Source organism: Leptodactylus fuscus, chromosome 11 (genome assembly GCF_031893055.1).
Source record: "Leptodactylus fuscus isolate aLepFus1 chromosome 11, aLepFus1.hap2, whole genome shotgun sequence".
Classification (NCBI taxonomy): domain Eukaryota; kingdom Metazoa; phylum Chordata; class Amphibia; order Anura; family Leptodactylidae; genus Leptodactylus; species Leptodactylus fuscus.
In genome coordinates, this window is record NC_134275.1 from 26154393 (window position 1) to 26180868 (window position 26476).

At 42.1% G+C, this 26476-nt stretch overlaps 1 protein-coding gene across 1 annotated transcript in view; it reads left to right on the forward strand.

Moving 5' to 3' along the window:
* The window catches only part of FRMPD3 (FERM and PDZ domain containing 3), a 304332-nt gene that overhangs the window by 100139 nt on the left and 177717 nt on the right, over positions 1-26476 (forward strand). The window contains exons 2-3 of the mRNA XM_075259354.1: positions 498-597; positions 22615-22765. The gene's annotated coding sequence lies outside the window, so the exon portion shown is untranslated. The remainder of the gene's footprint in view (positions 1-497; positions 598-22614; positions 22766-26476) is intronic.

Here is a 26476-nt window from a genome sequence, read left to right on the forward strand (position 1 = left end):
GCAGATGTCTGTCTATAACTAAGTGCAAGCACAGAATGAATGCTGGAGCTGATGCCGCCTGTTCGTTTGAATCTGAGGTCACATGTCCTTGGCAGCCAATGGCTTTTTTCTAGTTTTTTCAATGACTCCGTTGTCATAGTTCCTGTCCCACCTCCCCTGCGCTGTTATTGGTGCAGAAAAAGCACCAGGTAAGGTGGGAGGGGAATCGAACTGTAAGTGCATTTTAAACGCGGTGTTCATATGGAATCGAACAGTGCCATGTACTCGATCGAACGCTGTTCGCTCATCTCTAAAAGTATTAAATAATATTTAAATAGCTTGTTGTAAAAATTTAAACATTGATAATTTTTCTAATATACAGATAAACTTGCTGTAAATTGATCAAAACACCATGTCAGCATGATTAATTTTGAGGTCATCATTAAAACATGCAGAAATCTGACACATAAATGCGAGAATTATACAATTTACCATCATATCTTTTATATACCATGCAGGTTCTTAAAAAGTTTGAAGGACTTCACTTGGAGGAGCATGATGATTTCTTTACATGGATCAGAAAGCTCATGGATCAAGACAAAAGCAGCTGCATGAAAAGTAATATTTTATTTCTTAGGAGAAAGATTGTTGCACCCTGAAAATAAAGTAATGCTAAATTTAACAACAGATTTGATTTTGGAGCACAAAGAATGGTTAGATGATTATTAGAACTGAATGATAATAAGACTTTTTAAGCTTATTTCATGTGGGATGAGAAAGGAAAGTGGGTTGTTTTATTTTATAATTTGCAAATGGATTTGAAAGAAATTTTCTGAGAGAAGTCCTCAGTAGTTGATACCTTTTTTAATGGCTAACTCAAAAAGTTTTTTGATGACATATCGAGCTTTCGGGACTACTATAAAGGTCCCTTCATCAGGATGGTATAACACAATGTCTGAAGGTAGGCATATATATACAGAGAAATGGAGTGTTAGATGCAAAATGTGTCACATATAACCCCCACCTGGAGACGCTGAGAGGAATTACATGCAAATTACATCCACTACTGCAAAAAGACAACCATCTAAAATCCATATTTCCAGAACCCCCTCTCCTGTGTTACAGACAGCCACCAAACCTCAGGAATATGATTATTAGCAGCTCACTGTCACCTCCAACTAACAAAGGAACATTTCCATGTGGACAGAAGAGGTGCAAAACCTGCCCGCACATACTGACTACGGACAAAATAAAGATCCCGAACTCTGATCGACACTACAAGATCCCAGGTAACTTCACCTGCAGCACACCTAATGTAGTGTATTTGATATTGTGTACTAAGTGTCCTGAGGGCCTGTATGTAGGTGAGACAGGACAGTCACTTAGGATGAGGATGAACTCACACAGACATACGATTAGAGAGCAAAGAATGGACCTCCCGGTGCCAAAACACTTCTGTAATCAAAATCATAATATGACCCAGGATATGAAGATCCTGGTACTAAGGGGGAATTTCAGAGACAGAAAAGATCACCTCATATGGGAATTTAAACTTATGACGACCCTTTGCACTCTCCAACAAGGTTTAAACAGGGCCCAGGGTTTTATGGCCTTTTATAACCACTAGACACCACGTCACTGATCAAAGAAGCCATAAACCCAGAGAACTTTCCTGCGAACTGATATATATGTGGTTTTTTTTTTTTTAAACTGTTTATGTTCTGTTTTCCATCTATTTTGCATCTAATGCTCCATTTCTCTGTATATATATGCCTACCTTCAGACATTGTGTTATACCATCCTGATGAAGGGACCTTTATAGTAGTCCCGAAAGCTCGATATGTCATCAAAAAACTTTTTGAGTTAGCCATTAAAAAAGGTATCAACTACTGAGGACTTCTCTCAGAAAATTTCTTTCATTTCATATCCACTGACTAACACGGTACAAGGATATATATTTTTTCTTTTACAAATGGATTTGGTACAAAAAATGACATTTTCTGCTGAAATGATTTCCCTTTCAGTTAAAAAAAAATGTATGATTGTTCTGTTCAATTGTGTTGAGACTTTTTGTGATACACTGTAATTAAAAAATCTTATCTAGATTTGAAGTTCCACATAAAGACTTTACCAAATGATCTACTAATGTCAGCAACACCCCTTTTGAGGAATCCATATGTTTTGTTGTGATACATATACCTCTATTTCTAAAATCTATAATAGGTCATATTTCACAATATGACAGTTCTGACAATCATATTTCGACTGTGCTTTTTTCTCTTTACCTGAGGGCAATCTTATAGTGATTGCTTAAACTTTATTAATATTGTGGCTGAAGCTAAAAATACCTATTTATTTCCCCGCTCACACTGTGCAGCACGATAGGCGCTGCTGGGAAGAAGGACGTTCCTGACTGACTGTCAGAAACGCTCTTCTGACTTGGAAAGCGCTACTGTGCCGGAACCGATAGCGCTTTACCCAGGGCATAGATCGGGAAAGCTGATCGGCTGTCGGCTTTCCAGTTGTATATGGAACTGCCTGTGCTCTATCTGATGAAAGGTCCTCATTAAGGAGGGTTAAGCTTCCAAGGGCTTCCTGAGAGATCACATGAAAAGAGGATAAAGAACCGAGACTAAAAGGTCTAATAAACTAATAAAATAGACAGACAATATGTGTAAATCTTAATGGAAACAATATATGTAAAAGTAGGTTTGTGTATAGACATCATGATGATGGAAAAAAAATCAATATGCACATTGTCATGTAAAATACAGTGACAGTTGGAGTTCGATAATACAAACCCAATAATAAAATACACCAACTAAAGAACCAGATAAGAACCAGATGGTGGAGAATGACAGGATTTCCCAACTGTAAGATAACAGTACTAAGAGGTTATAGAAAATGTGACAGTGTATTTGGTATGGTACTGTTGTGAGTTTGTTAAAAAGAGGACTCTACCACATCATTAAGGCCATGTGGGTAAAGGGTGTTGAGACTGTAAGATACTGTAATTTATATTACAGTACGTTGGGCGTACTTTTCCGCGATTTCATTGCGGGGTCAATGGCCATAGAGCCAATATGAACAAAAGAAGCCAATATAAACAAAAGAAAAAGCATATGGTGTCAACCCATTACAGTATAGCACACAACAGCAATTTCAGAAGCACAAAAATCATGCCAATTGAACATGTTCCCTGTTCTGTCCCAGATTGGTTTCTTCGTCTCAGGCAGAGGGAATCTTTTTGGATTTATTTTTTTCACTCTCTTTGGCAATTCAATCAGTGGCACTCTATACAATAGCCCGGTTTTTCTTTGTTTGTCTTAAATCACAGAGTAGCCTAGTAGCCAGTGGCGTAACTAGGAATGGCGGGGCCTCGTGGCGAACTTTTGAAATGGGCCCCCCCCCATCCCAACTGACGCCGAAGAGCTCGACCACCCCCCTCCTCTGAACTCTATTATGTCCCTTAGTAAGCCATGCACACAGTATTATGTCCCTTAGTGGCCCCTGTACACAGTATTATCCCCAATAGTGTCCCCTGCAAACAGTATTATCCCCAATAGTGTCCCCTGCACACAGTATTGTCCCCAATAGTGTCCCCTGCACACAGTATTATCCCCAATAGTGTCCCCTGCACACAGTATTAACCCCAATAGTGGCCCCTGCACACAGTATTAACCCCAATAGTGGCCCCTGCATCCAGTATTAACCCCAATAGTGGCCCCTGCACACAGTATTAACCCCAATAGTGGCCCCTGCACACAGTATTAACCCCAATAGTGGCCCCTGCATACACAGTATTATCCCCTATAGTGTCCCCTGCACACAGTATTATCCCCATAGTGGCCCCTGCACACACTATTATGTCCGTCTGTGGACACCCATAAACAATTATTATACTCTGAGGTCTTTTCAGACCCCAGAGTATAATAATCGGAGACCCGGGGGAATAAAAACATTAAAAAAAAAAACACTATTACTTACCTGTCCCCCGGCTCCTATGCTGTCGATCGCCGCTCACGTCCTTCTTTAATGACGTCGGACGTCACATGACCCGGGAAGCATGCCGGGTTCATGTGACGTCAGAGACATCAGACAAAGTAGGACAGAGGCCTGGCAGGATCATGGAGAGGTAAGTAACAGTTTTTTATGTTTCTTACCTCTCTGGTCCACCGATCATTATACTCGGGGGTCTGCAAAGAAGAGGAAGAGAGGATGAAGAGAGGAATAAATTAACTACTGCAGTAGATGACAGATGACCTGTGTAGAACTGGTATTTTACCGCCCTATGATCACTGTATAGAGGTGGTATTTTTATAGAAGTACTAGCTTCTGCCCGAGACTTCGTCTGCGGGTTGTTGGCGTTGATGATCTGCCTATATTCAGCAAATTGCTGCTGTCGATGGTCCACCTGCTCCGGTGTTTTGCCAGCTGTCAAGCTGGCCTGTCGCTGATCGCGTTCCTCGCGCTGTGCCTGTGATTGTTCCGGTATCTCAGCAGCTCGCTGGGATGCCATATAATGAGCGTGTTGTTGGTGTTGATGATCTGCATGCTGCTCTCAAGCTGGCCTGCCCCTGAACTCATTCCTTGAGCTGTGCTCGTGAATGTTCCGGTATCTCAGCAGCTTGCTGGGACACCATATAAGGCGTGTGTTGTTGGCATCGATGATCCCCCTCAGCTCCACTTGAGGAGAACTTTGTGATTTCTGGCTACCTTCTTAGCTCTCGTTGTTTGCAACAAATTAGATTTTCTTTTTCCAGGCATGTTGAAAATTGACAAACTGCCAATTTGGATTAAAGGTGTTTGCCCATATCAGTCTGGCAGCAGTGTCTGAAGCAGATCAGATAATATGCAAATGTCTGTACACACACCACTGAGCATTAGCATGTGTTTACACAGAGAGATAATAGCCCTGGCTTTCTCAGAAGCTGAGATAAGATCAGTGTAATATAGTATATGAACATAAATTCATAACATTTGTGAAGCCATGTCATTTACCAGGATAAAAAGTAGCCAATGTATTAATCGAGATTACAATCCATCTATGTGCCAAATTTCATTCAAATCCATTCAGCCATTTTTGCATGGTTGAGGAACAAACATAGTAGTATTATTGAGCATGATATGGAGGAATTTGAGTCTGTTTTGTTGAAGCAGTATCAGTTTTTTTTAAACTTGTGTTACCTTTCTCTTATCAAACTGGTCTAAAATAGTCTGGGTTAAGTGAATAAACATTGTGGAGGCAAAGAGTTTCACTCTCATAGCCATTAGCTATATTCCAACTTTTTTATTTGAACCATACTTACCTATCCCTGGGACTTCAGTGTCCCCCGCTGCTGTCTGTTCCAATATAGCCCTGGTGCTTCTTCCAGGGAAGGTCCTTGACTCACGTAACCATTGAGGCCAATTAGGGACCTAAGGAGAAGAACCGTGATATCCCATGTTCTTTCCTTAGACAGAAGAGGCCTTCTACTCCCAGTGTCTTCTTCCAGTGAGGATTTCCACCGGTACAAGACCCTAGCAGCAACCGGTGAGGATTTCCACCGGTACAAGATCCTAGCAGCAGCAGGTGAGTATTCTTTTGGGGTTTTTTTACCTTCCCCATCCTCCTTGCAACTACAAAAAATTGTATAACCTGTACAACCCCTTTAAACCAGGCATGGAATTCGATTTGGCAGATCTTTGCCTCTGTAAAAGATGTAGTTTAAATTTAACAGTTCCTCCCTTTGTGCATCCTTGTTTTTTCCTTTTGTTGCTCTCTATCCATGTTGTAACCAATCACACATTTCACTTAGACTTCATGCACACGGCAGAGCACAGTGCAAGGAGTTTGTATGGCAACTCCTACAAGCCACATAGCTCCATAGTTTCAAGCCATATGGCTTCCATACGTTGTTGGGTGTCATGAACCCTAATGTTATGGATGTTTTGAAGATATTTTGCATTTTGGTCTCCTCTGATCACCTGCTTTGAAATATTCACATAACAACAATGTCACACATATTTTTACCCAGTCTAAACAGATTTTTATACAGCTGCTATCCTCACAGTTTAAATTTTCTTTTGTATGTTTAAAGGGGTTGTGCAGGACTTTGAAAAGATGGCTACTTTCTTCTTCGTAATTCAGATGACAATGCCACATCTCAATCCTATATCATTTAATATCATTAAAATAACCATAAAACAGCATGGCCATGTGACCAACGGACATGTCACTTCCTGAGACAAATAAAGCAGGCATGTATTTTTAGAACTACAACATCGCTTTAAGCTCTGATAGATGTTCATATTAGTGTAGAAAGAGTAGATAATTTTTTGCTGAATATTTTTTCAAAGCACTTTATCCTACTAATATTATAAAGGTGAAAGTACGTATGTTTGGATGTTTGTGTGTTTGGATGTTTGGTTGTTTGTTCCTCAATCACGCCCAAACCGCTGAACGGAATGGCGTGAGATTTCACACATACCTAGATGGCCACCAGGAAGGATCGATAGGCTACTTGGTATACCGCTCCAGCTGCCGAAATCCCGAACGTTACCGGCGAAAGTCTGCTCTGGCTCTGTTGCAAGACCTCAGATGACGGCAGCCCGGCTCTTTCAGGTGGCCTCCGATAGGTTTGCATCACATGCGGGGTGGGGCGATGGACACTGTGCGCTACAGAGGGGGCGGAGCTATAGATGCACAAGCCGGCCGCCGAGCGTCAGGAAGAAGATGGCATCGCGTATGCGGAGGACAGATCAGGCAGCCATCGGTGGAGCCCGCCGCCCAGCATGGAGAAGTAAGTCCTTCAGGGCCCCGGGGGTGGGAAAATGAAGGAGTGACTGGGACACTTCCCTAAGGCGCCGTCTTCCCCTAGCACGGCATCCATGGCCTGCAGACTGCAGACCCTATGCACACCATCACACTAGGTGCACGGAGCGTGGGGAGGAGAAGGCCGGGGCTTGGGGGTGGGGAGGGGAGTCCGTGGTCGTGGGGGTGGCGGGTTTACTGTAAAAGAGATCGCGCCGGGGGGGTTGTAAAGGGGCTGGGGTCGTGAAGGGGGGAGGCTTCCTGTAAAGTGGGACAGGGTATGGGGGGGGGTGGAGAGGGAACTGGGGTCGAGGGGGGCCAGGTTGTGCAGGGGAACAAAGGGGGCCGATACCGGGGTCACAGGTGGGGGAGCCGAAGGGGGCCGGAGTCGCAGGAGAGGAAAGAGGGCCGGGGTTGTAGAGGAGGGGTGGTGGAAAGGGAGCCCAGGGTTGCTTGGGTGGTGGAAAGGGGGCCGGGGTTGGAAAAGGGACACAATGGGGGGGGCAGAGCCCGCGCTGCAGGTGGGTCGCGCAAAGCCGGAACGCTGCTAGTATACTTATATATTTACTAATCTCAATATAGAGTAGTTATGTAAGCATGTCCTGGGTCAGCTTCCATAGAACCAGATGGTGTATAAGTGCTAAGTAGGAGGCTTCCTTCTAAAAGGGGTTATCCAGCTTCAAGTGGCATAACTAAATTTTTGTCGGCCCCAGTACAAACTTTGACAGGTGCCTCTCCTTACAGCATATTCTGTGACTGTTATTGGTACTGAGCAGTATCTCAGATACTTGAGATACAACTATAGTACTCACAACTGCAGGTATCAAGAATATGGTGATTGAGCAGCACAGCACCCAGCATGTAAACAATGCTGGTAGCTGCATGCTCTGGGAAACAGACTGCTAGGAACCCAACTGATCAGCTAAGAGATCAGAGAATTTAACACTCAGGGCCCCTGCTGATCAGTTGTTTGAAGGCAGTTGTTCTTTTGGGAGCACCCTGACCTCTTTACTATTCACATCACACAGTATCTGTTTTATAGTGATCATGGAGTGGGGACTCATTACAGTATAATATGCTCCCCAGAGCCCACCCAAAAGTATAATGCTTCACGGATCCCCATACAGTATATTATGTTCCCTACAGTGGCCCCACACAATATAATATGCTCCTCACAGTAGTCTCACACAGTATAATATACTCCCAAGAGTCTGCTTCCCCCAGTATAATATCCTCCACAATCTCCCCACACAGTATAACATGCTCCACCGTGGACTTACACAAGGCCCAGGGGAGGTGAGTAAAATAAATACTTATACTCACCTAGCCTCACATCTTCAGGGTATCTTCACTCTGTTTGCTCTCTCCAGCATCCTCAACTGACGTCACATGCCTGTGATTGAGACTTAATAAAAAAGAAATTCTGGCACTGAAGTATTTTCTTCCAACAAATCCAAAATTTTATTTCACCCAAATAAACAAAATGCTTTGGTCCATATCAGGACCTTCATCAGTTATCTTGAAATAAGAAAATACAAAATACAGACAATATAATATAAAAAACAAAACAAAATCCATATATACATGATAGATAAATATATAGAGAGAGGGTATTGTGGTATATACGTTAAATGTAACAACATGTATGGATATACTATAAGTTAGAAAAGTGACCGCCCAAGGAGATACTCCAAAAACCATGAAAGACATGCCAATGATACAATAAATAAAACATATTTCTTAATAAACTAGAGAAATGGTACCCAGCTTACTAATACAATGATAACTACCTAAAAATAAAAGTCCTAAACAATCTTACTGGATAAGAAACATACAGGGAGAAATAGCAAGGAAGAAATAGAGTACCATATATACTCGCGTATAAGCCAACCCGAGTATAAGCCGACCCCCCTAGTTTTACCACAAAAAACTGGGAAAACCTATTGACTTGAGAATAAGCCTAGGGTGGAAATGTAGCAGCTACTGGAAAATCTCAGAAATTAAAATGGTTTTTGGGTGCAGTAGTTGCTGGGTGCTAGGAAAGGGGAGGGGGTGTTTTGGTTATCTGTCTTCCCCTTCCCTGAGCTTGAGGACTGGTTGTTTTTTTCCCCCACGTGGAATTCAGCATGGCTGAATATAGGGTATCTGTAGTGCTCCTATTAACCCCTTCCTGACAGAACAGGAGCTCTACAGATACCCTATATTCAGTCGACCAGGCACTTTCAGACACAGGGATACCTAATGTGTATGTGTCTCACAGTCATTTTCTACTTTTATTTGTAAGGAGTGATTTAGAACTTTTATTTATTATATTTTTTAAAGCCTCTTTTTTCCCCCACTATTTTATGGGAGATTCTATGCATTACTATTGAGGCTGGTCATTTGCTTGACTCGAGTATAAGCCGAGGGGGGCTTTTTCAGCGCAAAAACTGTGCTTAAAAAGTTGGCTTATACTCGAGTATATACGGATGTTGTGGATTTGGAATTGTGGGATACTAAAAATATTGGAAATAGGTCTAAGTAAAAGGTGGAAAGAGGGGGAAGAAAAATGAAAAAAAAAAAAAAAAAAGATGAAAAGAGGGTAAAAATGAAAAAGGAAAAAATAAAAGGTAAATACACAAATGAATACCTGGGAGGGAGAAAGAGAAGGAGAAAATAAAAGAGAAGAAAGGGGAAAAAATAAGAATAAATATAAAGAAAAAAATAATCAAAAATCATAAATAATACATAGAAAGATGAATGAATACTAAACAAAAGTTGCAAATATGGTGGTGAGAAGGTGGGGAATCAAACAGTGGTGGAAATTCTGGTATTTGTATGGGATACAAATCCCATATAATAAAAGCAGTTACAGGTGTCAGAATATGGCGACTCAAAGAAAAAAAAAAAAATTTTAAGAGGTTAAAGCATACATTGAACATAGCAATAGAATATAGGTGACATGTTGTTTTGGCTGCAAAATGAATACTGTTACATAGTTACATAGTAGATGAGGTTGGATAAAGACATTAGTCCATCAAGTCCAACCTATAACCCTACAATCCCTAGAGTGTTGATCCAGGGGAAGGCAAAAACCCCCATGAGGCTCATGCCAATTGCCCTATTTCAGGGGAAAAAATTCCTTCCCGACTCCAAATCTGGCAGTCAGTATAAAAACCCAGGATCAACGTGTCCTTAAAATCTAGAGTCCATAACATGTTATACTTTTCTCTTCAAGAAAAGCATCCAAGCCCTCTTTGAACTTGTTTAACCCCTTCCCGACATGCGCCGTAACAGTACGGCGCATGTCGGGTCTGTAACTATGGCGACCGCCCGGGAGCCGGGTGGCCGCCGTAGCCGCCGGGTGTCTACTGCTTTAAGCTTTAAGCAGTAGACAACCAGCTCTAATGGAGGCATTAACCCCTCCGGCGCCGCGGTCAAAGGCGCCGGAGGCGCCATTTTCCCGGCGGCGCATGGGCGCCGCCATTTTGGCCGGGATCGCCGGCTCCTGGATCATGCTCCAGGGCTGACTTCCCATTGCCATGACAGCCGGGAGCCTTGTACAGGCTCCCAGGCTTGTCTGCAAATCCTTTCTTTTGCAGGCTGGTCTATGCAGCCTGCAAAAGAAAGGATGCTTTTTTGCAATGCATTGCAATGCATTAGCATTGTAATGCATTGCATTAGTGATCAGACCCCCTGGGGTTCAACACCCCCTAGGGGGTCTAATAAATGCAAAAAAAAAAAAAAAAGTTAAAAAAAATATAAAAAAAATATAAAAAGAATTAAAAGTTCAAATCACCCCCCTTTCCCTAGAACACATATAAAAGTAGTTAAAAACTGTGAAACATATACATGTTAGGTATCCCCGCGTCTGAAATCGCCCGCTCTACAAATCTATAAAAATATTTTTCCTGTTTGGTAAACGCCGTAGTGGGAAAAATAGTCGAAAGTGCCAAACCGCCGTTTTTTCACTGTTTTGATTCTGATAAAAATTTGAATAAAAAGTGATCAAAGCAATAACATTTCCCGAAAATGGTAGAACTAAAAAGTACATCCGGCCCCGCAAAAAAAGATGTCCTATGCATCCCCGTACACTTACGTATAAAAAAGTTACGGCCGTCGGAATATGGCGACTTTTAGAAAAAAAAATTTTTAACAGTTTTGGAAACATTTTTAGGGGTCAAAATGTAAATAAAACCATGTAAATTTGGTATCCCTGGAACCGTACAGAAACACAGAATACAGGGGACAGGTCATTTTGGCTGCACAGTGAACACCGTAAAACCAAAGCCCGTAAGAAAGTCGCAGAAATGCATTTTTTCTTCAAATCCACCCCATTCAGAATTTTTTTCCAGCTTCCCAGTACATTATATAGAATAATTAATGGAAGCATAATGAAGAAAAATTTGTCCCGCAAAAATTAAGACCTCATATGGCTCTGGGAGCGGAGAAATAAAAAAGTTATGGGGTTTAGAAGGAGGGGAGTCAAAAACGAAAAATGAAAATCAAAAAATGCCATCGGCGGGAAGGGGTTAATGAATCCACCATCACCACTTCCTGGGGCAGAGAGTTCCAGAGCCTCGCTGTTCTTACTGTGAAGAATACCCTCCTATGTTTCTGGTGAAACCTTCTCTCCTCCAGACGTAGAGGGTGTCCTCTTGTCACTGTCACTGGCCTAGGAGTAAAAATATGCTTAGAAAGTTCTTTGTATTGTCCCTTCATGTATTTGTACATTGTTATTAGATCTGTTATTAGATCTCCCCGTATTCTCTAAACTGAATAACCCCAAGTTTGTTAATCTATCGTTGTACTCCAGTCCACCCATTCCCCTAATCATTTTGGTCGCCCTTCTTTGCACTTTTTCAAGTTCACTTATGTCTTTCTTATATATCGGGGCCCAAAATTGCGCACAATATTCTAAGTGTGGCCGTACCAGTGATTTGTATAGAGGCATAACTATGTCCTTGTCATGAGAATCTAGACCTCTTTTGATGCATCCCATAATTTTATTTGCCTTGGCAGCAGCTGCCTGGCACTGAAGATAAGCCTGCTGTCCACCAAAATCCCTAAGTCTTTTTCATTGGCAGTCTTACTCAGTAATTTACTATTAAGTACATAGTCATACATTTTATTACATCGACCAAAGTGCATTACCTTACATTTGTCAACATTAAACTTCATTTGCCAAGTCTCCGCCCATGCTTCCAGTTTACTTAGATCCCCTTGTAATATTCTACTATCCTCCTCATTATGTAAAAATAAAGTCTATAAGAATGTCGCAGAAATGCACTTTTTCTCCATTTCCACATCATTCAGAATATTTTTCCAGCTTCCCAGTACATTGTATAGAATATTAAATGGCACCACTACAAAAAAAAAAAAATTGTCCTCAATTAAGCCCTCATATAGCTCTAAAAAAAAAAAAAAAAAAAAAAACACATTATGGGGTTTGGAAAGCAGAGAGTCAAAAACTAAAATTGAAAAATGCATATGGCAGGAAGAGTTGGCCCCTTACAAATGTCTCCTAAACTTGTTACACTATAAGGTTAGGTTCACACCTGTGCATGCATTCCGTTCGGGGTTTCCATCCCTGACCCCGCTTAAAAAAATGTAGAAATTCTACAAACAGGACTTTTCTCTCCACATTTTTCTGCATTTTTGGATAAAATCCAGTTAGATTCAATTATAGTCTATGAGGACCGTGGGTTTCTGCAGGTAACCACTCCTTAAGTGGGTTAGCTTTTTGTTTTTCAGGAATGGAAAGTTGAACGCTATTGCTGAATCTAGTATAAGTTATTTTTATTTCATACCAGATTTGCCCTTTCCAAGATGTCTTCCAAGCCAGACCTCTCTCTGAGAGCTCAAGAACAGATCCATAGGCTAAGGCCCCCATAGTGGGCTGCAGCAAAAAAAAAAACACTGTGGTAAAAACTGTGATGGCAATATATCAAGGTTTTTCCCACAGCACTTTTCACCAAAAGTCCGTCAGTGCTTCCATTATACCTATAGGGAAACCCATGGCATTTCCATAGGTGTAATTGATATGTTACGATTTCAAAAACCACAATAGTTGCACATATTTTTCTGCCACATTTTTATCTGTGGGGCTCAGGTGCCTCCCGGTTTTTCCACTTTTTTGCTGTGGCCTGCTACCCTTGAAGTTGTTCTCAAAGGCTAATTTTTTATTTCTAATAAGGCTGGGGAAAGGTGAAAAACATAAAAAATATACTCACCTGTCCTTAGTGCTCTGGTGTCCTCCCAGCTCGTTATATTCCTGCTGCTTGTCTTCTTTTGCAGACGTTCTTACTGGATGTGACGTCCCAGGGTCCTTTCGCTGAGGCTGCTGTTTAGCCTCAGCAGTCACTTGCAAAAGGGACATCCACCAGAAGAAAACAATGGAGCTGCAGGACCAGACTGTGCTGGGAGACACTGGAGCACAGGGGACAGAAGAGTATGGGGTTTGTTTGTTTTGGGTGTTTTTACCTCCCCCAGCCTAATTAAAAAAAAAAAAAAAAAACCATTAAAAAAAGCCTGGATAACCTCTTTAAATAGGGAGTCATTCCCATCCACAGCAGATAACTACTCCAACAGTGTAAGTATACTCTCCCTCTAATAAATCATTGTGCCATACAGCTTCCATACAGTACTAGAAAACTGACCTATATCGATATGGGAAGGAACTTTTTTCATCTGACATGGGGCAATTGGCATAGACCTGAACTTGATAGACCTATGTCTTCATCCACTTTATCTACTATGTAACTATGTAATTAAAGTGATATGAGCATTCACATAACATTATTCAACATAGTACACGCATATCCTATCATATGATATAACAGATGAAATATACTAAGCTATGTTGTGACGCATTAATTTTACTAACACTGCAATTTTTATCACAACTATTCCTTGTCATTCCTACCAGCAGCACAATACTGGTTATTTTCTGCCCCTGTGTGCTGGTAGGACAGGTGGAAATTTTAATCAGCCAAATTAAATTTGCATGGCTATGACCATATAAGAGAGCATAGAGACCCCTCCCCCACGTGTTTTTTTTCTGTCCTGTGTGACTGGACAGGTGGGGAGGACTCTATGCCCTCCTAGAGGGTCAGGGCCTGGGTCTTACCTGGGTTCCTGTCTTCTTTCTTCCTCTTCTCACAGTCTGCAGTCCTCTCGGGTCTCCTTCTTCCTGTAAGAAGGAGCGAGCAGTTAGGAGCTGTTAGTTTTAGGCTCCATGCCCTGCTCAGTTTCTTTCCCTCCCACCCTCACCGCCTCCCTGCACCTCTTTTACTATTCAGTCACTTTCTTTTGCTGTTTCCCATGCCAGGGACTCTGTCTTACCCTCCTTTGGTGGGTGAGACGGAACCCTTTTTACCAGGCCGGGTTTCCAGCCGGACACCTATCTTAGCTGCGTACTTCTGCGACCTAGTGCTTCTGGAAGTGCTGGCTCACAAAAGCGCAGTCTATCCCGGCTCTCCAACAACATCTTCAGATAGTCATTTCCTTCCTACAGAGGTTAGGTGGCTAATAAATTGAATGAAATCAGAGATTGTGCCATCTACCCTGAAGAAGTTCCTGGGTTTCATATTGGATTCAGGATAGAGGCGGCCGCCCGTTTTCTCCTCAGGATCCGGCGAGTGTCCATCAGAACTGCCATGAGAGTCCTCAGCCTCATGTCATCCTCAGCCAAGGTGGCCCCTTGGGCTTTATGGAATTTGCATCCCCTCCAGATGGAAGTGTTGAGCGCCTGGAACAGGTCTCCATGGGAACTGCACAAGAAGATTTGCCTTTCTCCCAGTACCCGTCTTTCCCTCAGATGGTGGATACACCTGAAAGACAGAAGGTCCTCACTCCAACCTCGTTGAACCCTTTTGACAACAGATGCATCCCATTGGGATGGGGAACCCATCTGGACGACAAGATCGGTGGAGAAGACCGTAAATGGGAACTTCCAACCTGAAAGAGCTCAGAGCAGTCTATCTGGCGCTCTGTCATTTCTCCACGAAGGTGAAGGCAGTCAAAGTTTGGTCGTACAGCATGACCACTGAGGTATATATCTCATTCTTCAAGGATTGAGTACAACTGAGGTTCCTTCTTGGGTTTAGACGCAAAATGCCCTCCATTTCGAACATCAACCAGTTGATATCTTTGCCATTTTTTTTTTTTATCCTCCTCCTTCCTCTCCAGAAGAAGTCAGGCTTCATACTCTGGACCTGGTCAGGTGTCTAAAAATCTATTTAGACTGCACGCGTTCTTTTAGGGGGTCCAAAAACCTCCTAAAGGGGCCTTAAAGCCTCCATCTCTAGATGGGTAAGGGAGGCTATAAAGATTTTCTTTGCAGCCCAAGGCTTCTCTCCGCCAGACCTCCTAAGAGCACACTCCACAAGAGTGATCTCAACATCCTGGGCGGAAAATAGGGCTCTGCCCCTAGACCAGATTTGTGCTGCTGCCTCCTGGGCTTCCGAGTCTACCTTCGTGAGTCACTACCGACTGAGTACGCGTGCTTCAGAAGCTATCGCTTTTGGGTGATTGGTTTTAAGCTCAGTGAGGAGAGAGGACCCACCCTAGGGGATTACTTGCTATCTCCCCGTACTGTGCTGCTGTTAGGACTAAGGGAAAACAGATTATCTACATAATCAATGATTGCACAGCTCAGAGTTTATTCCTTTTCTTGCTACAAGCTAATATCTACATCCTTACCACCCTACAATTAAAGGGATATTCTAGACACCCAGCATTTTTCATTCTTATGAACCATCCAATAGGATAAGTCATCAGTATCTGATTGGTGGGGTCCAAATGTCAGAAGCTATAGAGAAATATGGATCTGGAATGCGCTCTGCTCCTATTCAAGTAAATAGAGCTGAGATAAGGCCTCGTTCACATCTGCATTGGTAATCTGTTCGGGGAAGTGCGCATGGGTTCCGCCCCAAAAAGACTACCGAACTAGAGACAAAAAATTAGGGATATCAAATCCCAAAAAGGTTGAAGTATTCAACATATACAAAAAGTATTGTAAAACAACATCTTTTATTATTGAAAGAATTCCATTATTTTAAAAAATATATGACATATAAAGACAACACATAAGACACCAATAATTCAAAAGAAAAGGACAGCCCACAAAAACGGTCACAGCACTGTCAGATCACAAAAATGTATATACATCATAACACTGAGGTATTATTAATTAACCACACAAGTGTATGGGTACATGTACATATCTAGTTATATATCATCTCCCACCTGAAATATATAAACATAATAAAAGTCAGGAAGGGAAGAACCTCAGTGCAAGGAAAGTATACTGTCAAAAAAATGCCAAGGAGTAAGGGAGACTGAGTTTAGTCATGTAAGATAAATACTACATGTATATCAACCATAACCATAGATGGCATGCCTGAGAAAGCCTGGATAGAAAACTATGATGAATAAATACTCAATATAAGTTGGCAAAAAGCCCAAAAGACATGCCTACAAGGACAAAACGGATCCCTTACCCATATTAAAGTGATCTGCAGGAGCCCGTAGCTGTGGGGAGTCCCAACCCGACACGCGTTTCGGCCGTGTGACCGGCCTTCTTCCGGGGGTGGATACTAGAGATAAGCGAACGGCATTCGATCGAATTGGTATTCGATCGAATATCAGGCTGTTCGATATATTTGATTCCAATCGAATAACATGCAGCAAACGCAGTAAAAATTTGTATCCCCTCCCACCTTCTCTGGCATGTTTTTTGCACCAATAACTGTGCTGGGGAGGTGGGACAGGAACTACAACAACGTAGGCATTGAAAAAAAAAATGGAAAAACCCATTGGCTGCTGAGAACATGTGACCTCTGATACATAAGAATAGTGTCGCCCATCTTCGTCTCATTTTCGTTTTGGAGTGATAGGGAGAGCTTGTTCTCAGTGTGAGAAACAAAGTGAACCTGCCAATTATGCAGCAGGGTAGGAGCAGGGGACATGGGCGAGGACATGGATATCCAGCTGGGTATCCAGTCCACAGTCCAGGTACTGGAGAGGGACTGCCAGCAGTGCCCCTCAACAGTAGCAGCAGGGGATGTGGACGAGGACGTGGATATCCAGCTGGGTATCCAGTCCACAGTCCAGGTACTGGAGAGGGGCTGCCAGCACCCAATTCACTCATCCTCCTCTCCTCCTCCTCCAACCCCAGCCCCTTCACCCTAATGTAATTGTTAAAATACAAAAAAAATTTAAATTTTAATTAATTTTTCATGGATACCCCGCCAAGGACCTGCAAAGCAATTTTTTAGGGCTCCCCCCAAAGACCTGAAAATTAATGTGTTAGTGCTCACCCCCAAGGGCCTGAAATCCAATTTTTTTAGGGGTCACCCCAAGGGCCAAAAAATAAAACATGCTGCTGCATGGCTCTAGTCACCCCAAGTACCAAAAAATAAAACACTGCTGCTGCATAGCTATAGTCACCCTAAGGGCCAAAAAATAAAACACTGCTGCTACAAGGCTCTAGTCACCCCAAGTACCAAAAAATAAAACACTGCTGCTGCATAGCTATAGTCACTCTAAGGGCCAAAAAATAAAACACTGCTGGTTTAATGCTCTACTCACCCCAAGGGCCAAAAAATAAAACACTGCTGGTGCATAGCTCAACTCACCTGAAAGTCAAAAAATACTGCTGTTTAAAGGCTCAACTAACCTCAAGGGCCAAAAACACTGCTGGTACAAGGCTCAACTAACCTCAAGGGTCTAAAACACTGCTGGTGCAATACTCTACTCACTCCAAGGGACAAAAACACTGCTGGTGCAAGGCTCAACTAACCTCAAGGACCAAAGACACTGCTGGTGTAAGGCTCAACTAACCTCAAGGGCCAAAAACACTGCTGGTGCAAGGCTCTACTCACTCCACGGGCCAAAATCACTGCTGGTGTCTGTAGATGACCCTCAGCCTGCACTGTGAACAAGCAGACACCGGGGATCCCTGGCTGCATCCCGCAATTGACCCATATGTCCATTGCGATCGACTGGTAGATCGCGATCGACGTATTGGGCACCCCTGCTGTAGAGGTAATGAAGAGTCCGATATTAGAGGACCATTACCGGTAGTAGTGGTTGCAGCCAATTCTCCACCTTTGTCGCCGTCTAAATAAAAGTTACCCCCAGGACTTGATGCCAAAATGTTATCAATTTCCCAATCACAATCAAGGTCAATGTCTGAGTCCTCCAATCCACTGCACCAATCCCACACAATGAGAGTGATGGTTCTGGAACCACCGTTTTAGGGGCTAACAATTTTAAAGGGGCTAACACTCTGCTGGTGCAAGGCTCTACTCACCAAAAGGGCAAAAAACTCTGCTGGTGCAAGGCTGAACTAAGTTAAAGGGCCTAAAACTCTGCTGGTAAAAGACTGAAATCACCTCAAGGGTCTCAATCTCTGCTGGTAACTCAGCTTAAGGGTCTCTAACTTAATTTGGAAGGGCTCACCGCAAGGGCCATAAAAGTGAATTTTGGAAGGTCTTACCACATCACACACACAATGACAGTTAAGGGTGGGTACTGTTGGATTTCCCATTGCCTATTCCATCTGTGGTTGTCATGGGCAACGTGATTTAAAGGGGTGCTTAGTAATGTTTCTTTAGCTTAAAATTTGGGTTTCTGTCCATCCAATTGGGGAGGAAAGAAAGTTTCCAGGTATTTTTCCACTTTCATAGTGGTTTTTTTGAGTGTGAAAAGTGTGTAGTTGATAGGATGTGATGGTGGGGTAAAACTGTGACTTGGGCTTGTTAGATGCCCCCAGGCATGCTTCCCCTGCTGTCCCAGTTGCATTGCAGAGGTCTTGTCATCATTTGCTGAGGTGTCATAGTGGACTTGGTGACCCTTCTGAGTCAAATTTGGGTTTCCCCTGAAACGAACGTTAGACTATAGACTATAATGGGGTTCGATATTCGTTCGAATAGCCGAATATTGAGGGGCTATTCGAAACGAATAACGAATATTTCACTGTTCGCTCATCTCTATACCGAACGCATTAGAAAGCTGTGTGCAGTGAAAGCACATGGATCCCCATAGACTATAGTGGGGTCCTTTGGCTTGCCGCAAGATCTCTGCAGGGAACATGCAGACAGAAAAGTACCTGCCAATCTATTTTTGTGTCCACATGACTCGTGCGGTGATCTTATGGCAAACACACAGACCCCATTATAGCTTATGGGGTCTGTGTGCTTACACTGCTTGCAAATGCGTTCGGTAGTCCGTTTGGGGGTCCCCATGTGGACTCCCTGAATGGATTACCAAACGCAGATGTGAACCAAGGGTTAGGCAGTTGTGGTCCTATTACTTGAATTGTTTCCATCTCCACCCATCTATACAGCTTCTGGCTCCTGGAAACAGCCCGATCATTTAATTAGTGGATAGGTCATCATTATGAGAAAGACTGGAGGCCTATAAAACCCCATTAGTTCTGTGTTCTGGTACGTTTGTCCATAATTGCCACTGGATGATTAAAGTATGAACAATAGTTACTTTATGTGGCTTTTGTCATTGTAGATGCAGAATACACTTACATTATTATTATAATACCAACCTTAAAATTTTACTTCTCATCAAGCATGAGTTTTCCATCCCTTATTTTTATGTCAAAGTCCGTATCTTTGAACCTCGAAAGAACAGATGACATTGGCCGCAGCTCTTTTGTCGCTGTAGCAGCGATTGCTCCCAGCATAACATGCACCAGCTATCTTGGAATGTATTTCTATATTTAAATATGCAAAGAAAATTAAAATGTTAAGGTTTTTATCCTTCAATGGCCATATAACTGACTTGTTTTGTAGTTGATCTAAACTAGGTTTCACGTGTCTTATTTGCAACATCATTTAACAAACCAGGAATATGAAAAATACTAGTAGTTTTAAGGGATAAATACTAAAAGCATAGCTTAATTTTACATGTATTTATGATTTGGACTTCGCATGTCCACAAAAAATTATCTACATTTAAAGGGGTTGTCCGGGATAAATGATAATTTAACGTTAAACTAAATACCCTCACCTTGCCTAACATCTAACTTAAAGGGATCCTATCAGTCAGACACAATTTTTAGAAGGTACCACGTCGAAATAGCCTTAAGAAAGGCTATTCGTCTCTTATCTTTCGTCATCTTCTCCACGCCGCCGTTCACCTACAATCCCGTTTCTTGTCGGTATGTAAATGAGCTCTTTTGCAGCACTGAGGGCGGGCCCCAGGTCTTCCAGTGCAGAGATGTTCTAAGAGTGTGAATTCAGTCCTGAAGTCTACAGGGGCCAGGAGAGAAAAACTAAGAAACTAAGTAGGATAAACTAAGATACCTAAAGATGCAGATATATGAAGAACTACATGTAACGAAAAACAATTGAAGTGAAAAGTTTGTTTTGCAGTTTATCAGTCTCTCACATTGTTTTGGAGAAAAGTTGTCTTAGCCCAGGGCCCAGTGTGAGAATCCCATTCACACATTGTGGAAAAATACATACAGCGGATACAGTTGCTGCAGTTTTGAAAATTGCAGCATGTCAATTATACTTGTGGAAACCCGGCGGTTTCCCTATAGGCATAAGTCTAAATTCTATTGATAGGCTTTTTTGGATGCTGATTTTGAGGCGAATTCCTGACCAAATTCCTGACCAAAAAACTCTGTGTGAACTCAGCCTAAGGGTAAGTTCAGATGGGGTTTTTTGGTTAGGTATTTTGAGTCCATATCTGTCTCAAAATCCTGACCAAAAAGACAGCTCCAATTGAAATCAATGGGAGCCGTTTCTTCCGTGTCCCGGAAAAAAAGAAGCAACATGCTCATTCTTCAGGCCGATTTGACTCGCGATTCGGCCTGAAGACATACCCTCCTCCCAACTAGGCCCATTCATTGGACCTAATACAGAGCGGAGTGCGAGACTGGATGCCGGTGCACAGCACCGGCATTCAGTCGCAGCCACCCGTTTTTTAGTCCGGAACCTGAGGCGGCCTCAACCTCAGGTTCTAGACCAAAAAACCCCGTGTGAACTTACCCTAAACAACCTTGTGTGAACTTACCCTAAAGGTATGTTCACACAGGGTTTTTTGGTCCGGAACATGAGGCAGAGGCTGCTGGAGCAGTGCACCGGCATCCAGTCATGCAGTCCGCTCCAGATTAGGCCCAAATGAATGGGCCTATTCAGGAGTGAGTGTCTTCAGGCAGATGTCGCAAGGTGAATCGACCTGAAAGAATGAGCATCTCGATTCTTTTTTCCGGGAGCTGGAACAAACGGCTCCCGGAAAAAACAACTGACCCTCTTTTTGGTCAAGATTTTGAGGCGAATTTGGCCTCAAAATCCTGACCGAAAAACTCTGTGTGAACTTACCCTAATTAACACGGAGGAAAATGGCGAGGAATTTGGTGTGGAATTTTAGCGCTTGAAAAAAAAGCCTCCCATTGACTTCAATGGGAGGCTTTTTTTTCAGCGCTGAAATTCCACACCAAATTCTTCACCATTTTCCTCCGTGTGAATGGACCCTCATAGAAGCAGAAAGTGCACAGAGGAAAACTCTGCAGACTTTCTTTGAAAAGCACCAAGTGGACCACCCAAATGGAAATCTGAAAGCAGGTGTGAACCTAGCGTCAGTCGCACGGATGCGTGGTAACAATTGCTTCTCTGAGGGCCTACCTGGTGCTTTTTCTGCATAATGTGCAAAAGACATGCCAAATTCACACGGCATCAACTACACTTACTTTTTATGTAGGATTATTAGGTGAAGTGGGAATAAATATATCTGTGAGAAATCAGCAACTTGCTGTCAATGGTAGGGGTCAGAACCACTGTGTGGATGCAAACATTCTCCCAATGCTCATCCTGATTCAGCAGCTAGAAGTCAATTCCATATGTGAAGAGGAGCTGGAGGAAAAATTAAGGAAGCAAAGGGATTTTATTAAAATTAATTAAACTGATTATGTGTCTGTTCCATTGACACTGATGTAGACAACATGATGGACACTGTCTTCTGTCATGCTTTTTTTTTCTTTTGTACCTGAAGAGAAAATCTTGCATACAGGACTTTTTTAAAGGAGCAACACCTACTAGATTCTTTCTAGGCCAAGGATAACCCATTTTTTATCATTCTATTCTAGCAGCTATATAGCTATCTATGCTATCTATATGCAGAGATTTTGTGCCCAAACATTAACCTAAAGTACTGCAGATTTTAAAAGGGCTCTACCATTGAGAAAAGTCATTTTTAGCTAATCACATACTTGCATAGCCTTTAGAAAGGCAGACACACACGTACCTTTTGTATGTAAATTGCCTCAATAGTTTTGAAGGAGGAGCTAATCAGCATTTTATTCATATGCTAATTAGACTTCTCCATGCATCAGAAGTCTCATTGTGCACTGTCTGCTGTGTATACAGCACAGGCTGCTGATAATGACAACTCCTCATCCCTGCACTCACACACAGCAGAGAGAGGAGAGCTGGCTGAGAACTTTCTGTGCAGGGTGGAGGCTAATTAGCATATGATTAAAAACTGAATCATTAAAAAACTACTGAGGCAATTTACATACAAAAGGTATGTGTGGAATAGCCTTTCTATGCAAGTATGCGATTAGTTAAAAATGACTTTTCCCAATGATAGAGCCCCTTTAAGGTGCTGCAGGCTAATGCCTCAATTTCCCCTCAAGTGCTGATAAACCAGTATATTGAAAAGCTGTACATTTTTTCATGTTATTTTATATCGCCTGATGCTCATTTGCAGAACTCCTTGTGAATGCAGCAGAAAGTAATGTTACATTAACTATTGCATTCTTTTCTATTATACAAAGGAAGTTATGTCAATTCAGTTTACTGTATAGTTTTCAGAGTCTGACTGTTGATTTGTTTAAGTTTCCAGGAATGGCCTTGGCTGCACCCAATACACTGGATGTCATCTACCCTACAGGGGATTCTGAAGTGACAAGCTCTAGACATTTCAGACCAGTCTATCAAAGAACTTCTAACAAAGCAGCAGACAGAGTCTGATCCCAGTGCTGTTCAGGTATTGTCATATACTACAGAAGTGACTTCGACTATTTTATGTACTAAACGATGAAGTAAACTTTACAGATCTAGAAAACCAGCAGATGAAACATACATACAAAATATTAAGCATATAAACTAATCTATTCCTGCATAGTTCACAAACAGTGGCCTCTATTTTACATATCTAAGTATGATATTGCAATGCTGACATTGAATCATATAATAGAAAAATAAAACTTAACTCCTGTGCTCCCATTAAAGTAAATAAGAGTGGGGGTGTGCCTGAATTAATCAGAGGTTCTATCCTATGGTAGTGGCTGCCACAGAACCTAGGACATTAAGTCCTGTTAACACTCTCTGCCACTGTTGTTAATGCTTTAAGAGTCATATTAACCTTGGCTACATCTGTAGTTCTTTTAATAATAAAAATATAAAATATCACACAATAATAATATAACAATATGACAAAGAAAATAAATAGACAAAAACATAACAAGAGTAACAGATAACACCTAGGACAGAAAATAATTACAATTACAAAAAAAACCCAGAAGATATCAACATGCAACTAAGGGCTCGTTCACATCTGCACCCGGGGTCTCCATTATGCAGGTTTCATTTGAATGGGTTTGAAAAGTGTCCGGCAGTGAGCGTTTTACCGCTCTCCACGGTGAAACAGGTTTTTTTTTTTTTTTAAAGTCGGAAATGCAGGACTTTGTGTCCGGTTTAAAAAAAAACTATTTGACCACGGAGAGCATAAAATGCTCACGGGCGCTCACTGCCGATCACAGTCTGACAGGTTTCCGTCTTCTGTCTGCAGAAGACGGAAACCTGATAACGGAGACCCAAACACTGTTGTAAACCCAGCGTCATACACTATATACAAATACATATATATATATATATATATATATATATATATATATATATTGTGGGGAAGGTAGCTCAGTAGCAGCAAAGGTGCGGACTGAAACAGTCAAAGACAGGGACACAAAATATGCAACAAACAGGTTTATTTAGAAAAAAAATGGAAAATAAATCAACTCAAAATTAAATACAGAATTAACTTCAGGCAAAAACAAAATAAATTCCTGCTCGTGTGAACAGAAATGTTAACTTAAATATACATGTGGCTTAAATATACATCAGCCACACTTTCTCACCAGACTCGGTTACAGGACAGTCCCATACACCTCCTTTCACTTCCTGGATCTGCACTGGAGTGCAGGATCTTTAGCCTTTCCTGGCCCAGTAATGAGCCAAGGACTCACACCAGAATCTGAGACCTATTCAAAACCCATACTGGACCACACATAAGTTAAAAACCTGGGGGAGATATAGCAAGATTCCAGTACTCACCTTCTCACATACCCCCACCCCTCCACTTTGTTCAGACCTGTAGGGGTGGACACTAGAGATGAGCGAACACTGTTCGATCAAATAGATATTCGATCGAATATCAGGCCGTTCAAGGTATTCAATTGCAATCGAATCCCATGCCGCCTACACAGTAAAAATTTGTATCCCCTCTCATGACAGAATGAGTCCCCTTTGGTTTGACAGTGGGGCTGCAATAGTTGCAAAGTTTGGGATAAACATGCAATAGTAGCCAACAATTCCCAGGAAAGCTCGCTCTTGCCTTTTATTTAAAGGCTGGGGCCAATTTTGAATGGCCTCTACTTTATTAACCTGATGTTTTATTACCCTATTACATACCCCAAGTATTGAGCCTTTTCAAGACCCAAAGCGCATGTTTTTGGGGTTGGCAGTTAAATCGGCTGCCCGGATGGAATTTAGTACGGCTTGAACTTTTGGTAAGTGGCTTTCCCAGTCCATACTAAAGATGACAATGTCATCTAAATAAGCTGAGGTGTACCCTTGATGAGGCTTAAGGACTCTGTCCATCAATCTCTGGAAGGTTGCTGAAGCCCCATGTAACCCAAACAGCTTAGTCATATATTGAAATAAACCATCTGGGGTGACAACTGCAGTTTTTTCCCTGGCCTTTTTAGTGAGCGGCACCTGCCAGTACCCTTTTGTTAAGTCGAGGGTGGAGAAACACCTGGCAGGTGATATCATGGAAATCAATACAGAACCTTATGGTACCATTTGGCATAGAAATCAAAACAACGGGATTGAACCAGTCATTCTTAGACTCCTCACACGGCTGCCAAGGGTTAACACTCACCCCAGGCCAGCAAACACACACACTTACCTCTGCGACAGCTAGGGGCCACCACAGAAGTTTAGAATATTCTCCTGCACACAGCTTGGAGTTACCAGGGGAGTTTGCATGGTCCTACACACAGCTTGGAGCCATCAAACACTCATGCTCCCGTACACAGCTAGGAGCCATACATGAAGTCAGACAGCCTATGTGTACTGTCTCAAAGACCATACCTGCTGCAGATCTACAAGCTGGAATGGCATCTACCGCTCCTAGTCCTGGCTTAGCGCTAACAGCACCCAGGAGAAGCAGAGAAACCCCACACAGAGGCCTAGTCTGAAACCTGCCTGAGTACCGGAGCCTATCCCTGCAACCTACTGTCATTAGCAAAACTCCTTGTACTTTGAGGTGATTTTAGTCAAAGTGTGAGCACCCGGCAGGCGTCGGCTCACACTATTTAAAGGGAAGTCCCTGCCCAATAGGGGCAGTGGCCATGACCTCACCGCTCATGCTCAGTAGGGGAGAAATGGCACTTAGCTTGTGAGCAGCTCCAATACGTCTGAGCATGCTCACTAAGGTGAAAGCTGAATGGTTAGACTGACCCGCAGGTGGTGCTGTGCGCTATGATAGCAACCTGCAGGACCCAATCCTAACAATAAGCTTCAGGTACCAAGGACAGTTTATCAAGCAGGAATTTTCTCTCCACTGATTTCAGGAGGATTTCATAGCTGACTGGTTTTGCTGGAGTCCTGTTACCATGACCCCCGGAGACTTGTGAAGGCTCCCAGGGCTTTCTTTCATTATTTTCTTTATGTAACCTGCAATAGATCTGCAGTTTTCTTTGCAATGCATTGCAATGTATTAGCATTGCAATGCAATGCATTAGTGATCAGACCCCCTGGGGTTCAAGACCCCTAGGGGATTTAATAAATGCAAATAAAAAAAAAGGTTAGAAATAGTTTAAAAAATTTCAAAATAAACAATATTAAAAGTTGAAATCACTGTGAAACACATACACATTAGATAGCCCTATGTCCGAAAACGCCTGGTCTACAAATATATAAAAATATTTTTCCCGTACTGTAAACGATGTAGCGGGAAAAAAGTTCAAAAGTGCCAAACCTACGTTTTTTCACTGTTTTGCCTCTGATGAAAATTTGAATAAAAAGTGATCAAAGCAATAGCTATACACGAAAATGTTATAAGTAAAAAGCACACCTGCAAAAACAGACGCCCTATACATTCCCATACACAGAAGTATAAAAAAGTTACGGGTGTCAGAATATGGCGACTGTTATTAAAAAAAAAAATTGGCACAGTTTTGGATTTTTAAGGGGTTAAAATGTAAATAAAACCATATAAATTTGGTATCTTCAAAATCATACCAACACATAGAATACAGATGACATGTCATTTTTTTCTGCACAGTACACACCATAAAACAAAGTACATTATACAGAATAATTATTGGTATGGTTATAGAAACGATAAAGCTTCATGAAGAAAAATTTGTCAAATAATAAGACCTCATATGGCTCTAAAGGTCCATTTACACAGAGT